This window comes from Bactrocera tryoni, chromosome 3 (assembly GCF_016617805.1).
Source record: "Bactrocera tryoni isolate S06 chromosome 3, CSIRO_BtryS06_freeze2, whole genome shotgun sequence".
NCBI lineage: Eukaryota > Metazoa > Arthropoda > Insecta > Diptera > Tephritidae > Bactrocera > Bactrocera tryoni.
In genome coordinates, this window is record NC_052501.1 from 56,734,732 (window position 1) to 56,745,560 (window position 10,829).

The following is a 10,829-nucleotide window of genomic DNA, read 5'->3' on the forward strand; positions in this document are numbered from 1 at the left end:
ATATCGCCATACTAAGTGAGCAATACTTTCAGGGTTCGGAAATAACTATTGTCTTGCAAGGGACAACCCTTAAAGACCTGCTCCTGAGTCCCTTAAATATGTTTCACATGGGTGAATAAGAAGTTATTTTTTTATAAGTTTTTATGATCGTCCCATAGCAGCAATTTTTGAATTTGAAGATTTCTTCTTAAGAGCGATTTTAACGTACTTTTATCAAACATAATCACAAATAGTACCCATATGGCAATTATTTACATATAAAATACGGTGCTCCCGAGAGACAGAACTTTTTAGCAGAACCACTTCTTGAAAGGGAAGCTGGAATTCACAACACTTTAATACAGCCCTGTTTAAGCTAGTCTGTCGCAAAAGACAAAGGCAACTGGCGACGACGCCGCCTGACGTACTATATCCGCAATACAAAAGGAACTGGTCACAGTATTCTACGCAACAATGCGTGGAACAAACGCAAATTCCAAAGCTCTGAAATTTAACTAGGCATCGCCTAGAGTGTAGCCGGGTGGAGCGAAGTAAAATGGTCTCAGAAAGTATTTAAAAGCTACAAAAAGCTCGTGAATTCGACAATTACCCGTAGCAAAAAATCATATTTTTAAAAGTTTTGTGATTTCCTATGTGAAGCAAAGAACAGAAACTGCAGAGTTACACTCGTTCGTCACGGAAGAAGAAAAAATTGCTAATAGCAAAGAAAATACGAAACTTAGCAATTCATAAAACCGGGAGATTCTCGGAGAGACAATAGGGATTTATAAAAAAGAGATCTACTGTTGACGCACTAAAAGAAGTCGTGATACTGCGGATTGTGCAAAAAATACTGAGAGATATTTACATACATTGGATGTAAAGAAAGCATTCAACTCAGTAAATTGACCACACATAATCAAAGCTCTGCATAACATTCGATCAAAATTTCATGCACATTGTAATAAGCAATTTTAAAAACAGAAGCCTGATTTTCTATACTGACGAAGACCCCAAGAGCTACTTTATCTCGAATGGAGTAACGCAAGTTTCAGTGTTAGGCCCCCTCTTAAGCCTCTTGCGGACGGTCTTATGCTAGTAACAGTGACTAAATAACTAAATGACCTAAGAAATAAATGCAATGAGTGCGTAAGCGGTCTGCGCTAATAGTTATAACTAGCTGAGCACAAAACAAGGTTTTGGGAATAACCAAAACAAAAAAGACACCAATAAGGAATAAATTTTTACAAAACTGTAGGAAACCATAAGCATCTCACATAGAATATGCCAATTGCGATTCAATATGCGGGGTGGTACAAGCTGTGCTTGGCATAAAACTTCGCGTGCAATCGGAATAAAAACAAGCATACCCACACGCACTAGGGCACTACAGTATAGGCCAAAGTCAAAGTAAGCTGAAAGTGCCAGCCGTGTTAACAACGACAACAGAAACAACAGCAACAACATCAGCAAACAGTATAAGCATCAAAATGCCAACAGCAGCCGAACACGAAGTTTGCACATAAACCCGCATAAGATCCACCGACCCACCCCAAAACAACACCATCAGTTGGTGCACAGCTGCCGGAGTGCCACACCGTCTACACACAGCAGCCAGCACAAATTCAAAGCAAGCATCAGCCGGCAAATGATGAAAAACGCCATTAGGTGAGATTTGGTCATACGACCAACAATTGCGCAACAATAAATGAGAAGCGACACCACACCGAGGGCAAACAGTCGGCCATATCGAATGTTGGACGCAAAAAGTGTGCAAGTAGATGATGGTTGCCAGATTGCGCCAAATTAATGAAAACAAATTAAGAAAAAAGTAAGGAAGGGTTAAGTTCTGTTAACCGAACATTTTATGCTATTGCAATTTTTAAAGAGCAACGTCCGAGGTATTTTAAGGCATTGGTAAAATTTATTATTAAAACAGACGTTGCGAAAGAATTCGATATTCGTTATACTATGAAAAGAAATAAATACTTATAGTATATAGAATAAAAAAGTATATTATGTGGGAAGTAGGCTTGGCTGTTGTTCGACTTCCACCATTTTACATCCTAATATAGGAATGTTCAGGGTAATGTTAGGTATCGAATTTGGTGATCGGTACAGCAGGTCCTGAGATATAGGATTTCACTTAAAGGTGGGCGGTGACACACCATTGTCCAATTTTGATACCGGTTGCAATGGAAACTTATCGCACCATCTCAAGTGTAAATTTAATGCCTCTGACGCCTTTTTTTTATTGAGTTTTGGCGTTTTCAGTAGTTTCAACATATATAACCTTTATATGGGGTTCACTCATTCTCCAACTGTCGAAAAAATACCGAAAAAGTTTGTCCTGTGCAAATTTGGTAATTTTTAATTTAGCGGTTTGGGAGATACATATGAGCATTTAGCCAATTAAACGGTAAGGCCACTGCTACATTTTCAAAATTTTTCAAACCACAAATGCCCCTTCTTAATGCGTTGGACTGATAGTTTTTCATCTTCCCGCGGAGCTTAGTTAGGGCCAATATACATACATATGTATATATGTATGTTTTCGATTGTTGGAGTGTTTCGAGTAGTTGGAGGTGTAGAGACCCGTTAGTTCTTTTTTGTATGATAAAGTCGATACATCTTAACGTCCTTATTGCTTGACTCAGCAGATTCTTCTGAAAGCTCTTCAATTGAAACTGGTGCATATTGAATAACATCGCGTGAATTAAAAATTTGTGGACTGACGAAGGAAGAAATACCAGGAATATTTTGAAGTTAATTCCCTTGCAGGGTCTTGCGTAAATCTAGTGCATTTGAACTGATTTCTTTTGAAATTGAATTTGAACAGGACGGCAATAGCGGGTGGACGAAGGTCTAGAGTTCTTCCAAATTTGTTCGTGCTCTTTATCATTTTGCGATTTTATTAGTAGTTGTAGAGGGACATATGTATGTCGTGACAAATAAATTATTGTCTTCCAAATTATTTTTTTTTTCAAATGTCTGCTTATATTCGCTCTGCCCAGGAAAAATACCAAAAAAGCCACATTTCCCTATTTATAATAGGTATTGAGAGGACTCGTTGCGTTCATTAATTACATTCGTGACACAGTGTGTCCAATAATTTTTTTATCTCAACTTCAAAATCTGATTCTGAGACCTCTAATTGCTCAGGATGTCTGTTTTTTCATTTAAAATGTTATCAAAGCAGGATAAAAAGTTACTATCAAGTTTTTTGCTAAACACCACAATTCAAAAATAAACAGGCGTTAAAGTTTATACCGATGTAATGTGCCTGGATAAAAGATCGTATAAAACAAACATTCGATAAAAGTGAAAAAATGATGAAATGAAAACCAAAGCTCAAGTATATATGTTTACAAACATATGTAAAACAAACATAAAAAATATACAAAAAATTATGAAAAATAACACACAAAAAATCGCATCCCTTGTAGAATAACTTGAATAACGTAGAGAGGAGCAAAAGGTTGCTGCTGAAATCAAAAGCATAGACTTAGAAAACATTAACAACAACAATATAAGCAAACTTGACTCAATTTAGGGCAAGACAGAGATCACAACTTTTTGTATACCTGAAATCGATATAGTAGAAAGAAAAACATACCACTCAAAAGAGCACTTATAAAACAATAATTTTAAAATAATAAAACAACATATTATGATATAAAAACCACTATGCATATAACATGTACCTTTCTTCTCAATATCCCTTTCGATTTATGGCGATTAAAAATTATTTTATATTTACAATCCCCACCTTCTTATGGGGACAGTAAACATGTACTTACATATATATGTATGTATACGAAGTTTCATCGTCTCCTAACATCTCACAAACGGGCGAATGGGCGAATGGACGAATAGACAGACAGTCACCTGGATTCCAAATCGTCTCGTTATCTTAGAGCTCTATATATATCTCGATTAGTTTTAGGTGATACAAACAACAAAGCTTTTATACTCTGTACCTACATATGTATATGTTACAAAAATTTTAAAATAAGTTTTTAATATATTCAGATTCTTAAAAAGATTAATTTTTAAATTTTTTGTAAGCATATAGAACATAAAAGCTTAAACAAGAACAATTGAGTAGAAAGTCTTAAAATTATTTCTTCCATTATTAATTACTGTAGAAGTAGACCAATTTTCTTTTGCCAGACTAAGTGCCTACCAAGCAACTACAATTGTGAAAGAGCGTAACGAGTCCAATACCATTTTAAAGGTTGGGTATGTGCATAGAATCTCTTATAACTGTATAATCAAAAAGGGTTATAAAAAACGTTTCTTTCAAAGGCTAAAATGTATATAAATTATATATAATGAAATCAAAAAATTAAAACGAGATGCTCTTAAAGAGAAAATTGCGATTTCGCCACTCCATCATATATGAAAGGAAAGTTTCAGGAATATATTCAGAATTCAACCTGAGGAATTCAAATAATATTTGGACCCTTCAGCCTCCACTGCAACACACATCTTCTAAGGATTCTCGACCTCAAAACTTTTTCGCCTCTTACATATTTACATATATTCGTTCATTTCCGATAGAGTTTTGCTGAATAAACAATATAGGAACACTGTTTAAAGTAAAAAAAAAAATTAATCAATTCCATTCCATTTTCAAAATCTAAATATAAATCTAAAATACACAGAGGTGGATGATCTAAAAAGGGTCCAACTTTTAAATAATATCAAACTATGCCAGTGAAATTGGGTGAGCACAGCAATAGTAGATGTGGCAACTTAACTAAAAAATAGTGTTGAAACTTCCGGATCAATGATATAGAGCTGAAGCTTCCTAATCATTGCTTAAACTTTCCTGCTACATATATTTAAGTTAGTGCTCTTTCAGCAGGAACTTTATGAGCAGGGTTTGCTGCGCTCATTTTCACATTTAGACAATTCTAAAATTTGAATACTATTTCAACTTGTAGTACATTAAGTTTAGGCTAATGAAATAGTCGGTTATATACTGGCACATATCTACTCTTAAGTGCATAAATTGTTTTACAAATCTTATAGTATGGCAACCTGCTGACGGCCTTAAATTGGCCTCTCAAGCTGTGGCCAAATTACAGGAGAACGTAGTGGGAGAGCAGGAGAAACATTTGTTGCTGATGCGGCAAATAAAGTAGACGACGTAGCAGATGAATTGAAATCACGGCAATTCCCACCGCCAACCCCTACAGCTACTACCACCGACACAGTCAGTGCCAAAACGGTAGTAAAGGCAATGCGTCTCCTCGGGATTTTATTGCTATTTTCAGCTGTATGCTTGTTATAGCTGTTGTTGCCCTCCGAATTCGTGCAAGGTCTGCTAAATTGCACGAAATTGCGTGGGAAATGTTAGCGGACAAATTGTGATAAGCTGACGTATTTTGCCGACAAGGGCGCCCGACCAACAACAATCAAAACGTTGAATTATGCGACAACAAAAACGAAGCAGGAAGGGCAAATATACATACATAAAGCAAATGTGGCACAATTGGAGCATGTGACACAAACTTTGGTTATTTTGCGACAATCTCAAATATTATTTTTTTTTTGACAATTACACCTACTCGTGCGTATGCGTTATGAATATTTGCTGAAGGAATCCTGAAACTTTAAACTAGTTAGGGAGTATACTAGTTTGCACCTAGAATGTCCTGAATAACATCTAACTGGTCAAAAAAACATACGATTAATTTAATTATAGGGCGATTTTGCTTGATTGTTAAATATTTATGAATTTTCTTTTAAACATGATTCAAATTTGAAATATTTAAACTTAAGCCTATTGAAGAAGTTTGCAATTTTTAAACTAAAACAAATCATATATTTATGCCCTGAACAGGGTATAATGTATTAAGTTTGTCACGAAGTTTGTAACACCCAGAAAGAAGGATCGGAGACCCTATAAAGCATATATGTATATATGTAAGTGAACAATATGTCGAGCTGAGTCGATTTAGCCATGTCCGTCTGTCTGTCTGTCTGTATATATACGAACTAGTGTTTCAGTTTTTAAGATATCGTTTTGAAATTTTGCAAACGTCATTTTCAAGAAGCTGCTCATTTGTGGGAACTGCCGATATCGGACCACTATAACATATACATAGTTGCCATATAAACTGAACGTTCGATCAGGTTCTTGTATGGAAAACTTTCGCATTTGACGTGGTATCTTCACGAAATTTGGCATGGATTACTGCTTAAGGTAACAATATAATCTCCAAAAAAATTGTTCAGAACGAATTACTATAGCATATAGCTTCCATACAAACTGAACACATATGTAGTTACTAAAAGAAATGCATCTGTGAAGGGTATATTAGCTTCGATGCAGCCGAAGTTAACGTTTTTTCTTGTTTAATATGATGTTTGGGTAGTACTGGTACATATCTACACAAAATTTGAAAATTTCAGATTTGAAAGTGAAAATCGACTGGTTACTTGGGCTGCGGCTTAAACTAGTTGTAAATTTATATATACATACATATATGCAATAAATATATAATATAAAGATATTTATTTTGTTAATACATAAATTCTACTGAAAGCAGTCGAGCATTCAAAATGCCATCGCTGAAGAAGTAATATGATCGTCATTTCTCATTTCAGCGATCTGATTTCGCTTGTCATAAGAATTAATTTTTTAGTTAAGACTTTCTAAATATATTTAGGCCAGCGTCGAAAATGAAATATACACATTTGAACTGAAGCTAATTATTTAAAAAAATGCGTCGAAATGCTGCCTCAAAGGGCACTTGAACAGATGAATACATTAAAACTTGAAACAATAAAATAACTGATGGAGAGTGAATTAAGTGACATGTGTAACACAAGCCCCAAAGTTACAAAGTTTGTTTGACATACCTCTTAATTCGTATGTATATATATATACATATGTATATCTTTGATATTACAATTAATGTCCTGATAATACTGTGATACTTTTTTACGGAATATACATATATATATGTATAGTGATAAGCAACACAACTTGGAAATTGGCTAGGCTAAAATTACATTAACTCGCGTCAACAACAAATCTTTTTTATTTAACAACTTCCTAAAGAGACTCCGTTTAGAAAAATAATCAATTTCTGTAATTCTTACTTCTTCATTAATAAATAAAAAAATAATTGTTTCGATCCTTTAATTAATAGTTGAAATAGCCCTAAGGTCTACAGGACTTGTCTATTCCAATATTTACTATAATGTAGGTACATATGTATGTATCTTTTATGCAATACTAACCAAAATTAAGCAAATTTCCATCGTTTTTTGCTCAATCAACACATTTTGATCCTCAATCTAAATAGCGTGTTTTATCAAGGCCCTTTACGTTCCACAATACAGCAAACAATGGGAATTACACAGGCTAACATTTATAAATGTTATGATGTTTCTAAAACAAATTAAAACTTTTACGACTAATTAACAGTGGTATGCAATCTGCGATGAATACGTAGCATTTTATACGTCATTCATACTTTGGTATGTTCGCTCTTTGTCTGGTTGACAATACAGTCATTACGTCGAAGGTGGTTTAAAAAATTTATTACTCGGACATTCCTTTTACTCTTACTTCTATTGCAGAGATGTGTAACAGTTAAGCTGAACGAATTTAGTCACAGCTTCGGTTGAATATCTTCTTGACAAATAATTTCGTCACATCTCACTAACCCCCGATTAGACTTGTATGAATTAAATAACTCGTCTTTCTTGCCTATTTACGGGCTAGTCCGAATTGCAGTGTTAATGGGATAAGGCTACTGAAATAATTTTTAATCTGATTTTCATCAGATCGCATCCGATGGTATAGTTTTACTACTCGATGATTCCTTATGGTAACATTAAGGATGCTCTAAAGCTAATAGCTTTATTTTTAATTTATTGTTCGGATGATATTAAACTCAATTTAGAAAAAAAAGCTTTTGATACTTCAATATTTAAGAATAATTTGCTCATAAACCATTTTAATATTTTAACTAGTCACATAACAAAATAGGTCACTGTGCAGAAGCAGGTCGTATAGCACACGCCTTCAACTTGCGACATTGTCGATTCAACGTTTTTGTATTGCAGCACTTACCGCCACTTTAACTCACTGATTGAATGCGTGCGCACGAATGTATGACACATTCGCCAATTGCTGTTTATCTGTCTAGTCCTCGATTTGTGTTCCTGCTTTTGTTTGAAGTACACATGCGTACATACACACATATATACTAAAAAAAAACACATATATACTATTGGATGGATGCCCTCATAAACCTTTTTGCATGTGTTAGGGTTGGTCGTTTGTAAATGTTCCCTAAGATGCTCCCAATTTTGATGGAACGGAATTAAAGGCGTGTACTGACATTATGGAATACCTGGGTTCGATCACATTACCGAAGAATATATGTAGAAAGTATGCAAGTGAAAGTAAAACCCCCTCCCAACTAGTTGGAGTATAGCCTATTTCCAAGGCCGTTTTTCGATGCTCGTGCGTATGAAATAAAAAATAAAAATAAAAAGCCACCATAACATCAGTTAAAACGATGAGCAGTGCTGTATAGCGCTAATAAAATGATTAAAAGAAATAGCAGTTTGTAACCCTTGAACTATTGAATTATTAGCGCTTTTCGATTTGTAATTGTGTGAAAACTTATAACTACAACCATTTTTCCTCTTAACTCAACGCACAACTCCAGCTTAATGAAGAATCATTCATAGCATACATAAGTACATAGTGTGTGCCTCTGAGATTATATCCAATTTTGTCATCATATACATAACTCCTGCTTCCTTTTGGCATTCAAACTTGCCATACACACATCCGTATGTACATGCATCTGGTTTTTCCGCAATGTTCACGAGTAGCTGAGCTGATTATTTGTTGCCACAAAGTCTGCCGACCGCATTATCTGCTGCGGTGTGTTTCGTGGCGATAAAGAAGTTGTTTACTTTGCGCGTTTATGTGGCAACATTTCATGTGTTTACTCTGCTTTGAGTTAGTGAGTGTGGTGTTTTGCAAATGGACAAATGTTCAAATAAGTGCGTGCCAATGTTTGCTGGCAATTCGAATCAGCATTTTCAAATCGGTATTGTCATTTACCGGCTCAAGCGAAATTTTATGTCCGAGCATACAGACATACCTTTCGTATAAATTAAAATTCAAGAAATTTTAAATGACCAATTACAAAGCAAACGCCTTGAAAATCTTTCTTTCGTTTCAAAGGTAACTTACATGGACTACCCAGAACCAATAAAGTCGCCAACTACCCAGATAACGGTGCAGTCGGCCAATGGATGTGTAAAAGAGGCTGAAACATCTACACCAAAGTCTAAGTATAAATAAATTCAGTGATTTAATACGTGATCATGTTAGCAAAGAAAAAACAATTTGTCCAAGCGTTGGACATGGAAGGACATTAGTGACATTTGTAAAAAATTACCGAACTTAGTGTGAAAAAGCAGTACAAAGTTGATGGTTTTCAAATATGGCAATTAATGAAAGATCCAGATTATAATCAATCAAAATTATAACTCATCGCGAAAATAAAGCTTGGAATGTTTGGGTTGATAGTCGAAAATTTGCTATGCAACCAGTAAGTACCATATTTTGAAGAAATTGTGGAAAATAGGCTAACAAACAGTCAGACCCAAGGAGCAAATTGGAGTATCAAGTTAGAATATATTAGTAGTAATTTGGATACATTTTTGGATAATGTTTAAAATATAATATATATTATTATATATATATTATATATATAAATAATAAATTTAAATGATAGCAGATTACTGTTAGTTCTTAAAAAAAAATTGTCCACTAGAAAATTATGGAAATAAAGTGTATAAAAGCCGTTTTATTGAAATATAAAATATGTTTTCGACATTTGACTTTATACCGCATACGTCAGCCAATATGTAAAATTATCTTAATAAAATGTAGAGAGTAAGGGAAACATTATTACGGGGCATATTTGGGCTTAAAATTAACAAAATCGGGTGAAAACTCGCCCTAGGATCCATGTGTTCGGTTATGCCCGAACTTAGCTCTTCCTTACTTATTAAAAATTAAAATCAAGAAAAAACGTTAACTTCGGCTGCACCGAAGCTAATATACCCTTCACAGGTGCATTTCTTTTAGTAACTACATATGTGTTCAGTTTGTATGGAAGCTATATGCTATAGTAGTCCGATCTGAACAATTTTTTCGGAGATTTCATTGTTGCCTTAGAAAATAATCTGTACTAAATTTGGTGAAGATACATTGTCAAATGGGAAAGTTTCCCATACAAGAACTTGATTCCGATCGTTCAGTTTGTATGGTAGCTATATGCTTTAGTTAACCGATCTGAACAATTTCTTCGGAGATTACATTGAGATTACTTGATTCCGATCGTTCAGTTTATATGGCAGCTATATGTTATAGTGGTCCAATATCGGCCGTTCCGACAAATGAGCAGTTTCTTTGAAGAGAAAATGACATTTGCAAAATTTCAAAAGGATATCTTAAAAACCGAGGGACTAGTTCGTATATATACAGACGGACGGACGGACGGACAGACAGACAGACGGACATGGTTAAATCGACTCAACTCAACATACTGATCATTTATATATATACTTTATAGGGTATCCGACTCTTCCTTCTGGGTGTTACAAACATCGTGACAAACTTAATATACCCTGTTCATGGTATAATTAAATAAAGGTTTAAAAACGAAATGAAGCACACCTTACCAAACCCTTGATAGTTTCCTGAATTGTGGGCATAAATATATCTAAAATTGGACCTATGTATATCTGGGGAAAGAAAACCAGTGTTATCAATTTATATTTGTTCTCAGTATTTTCGC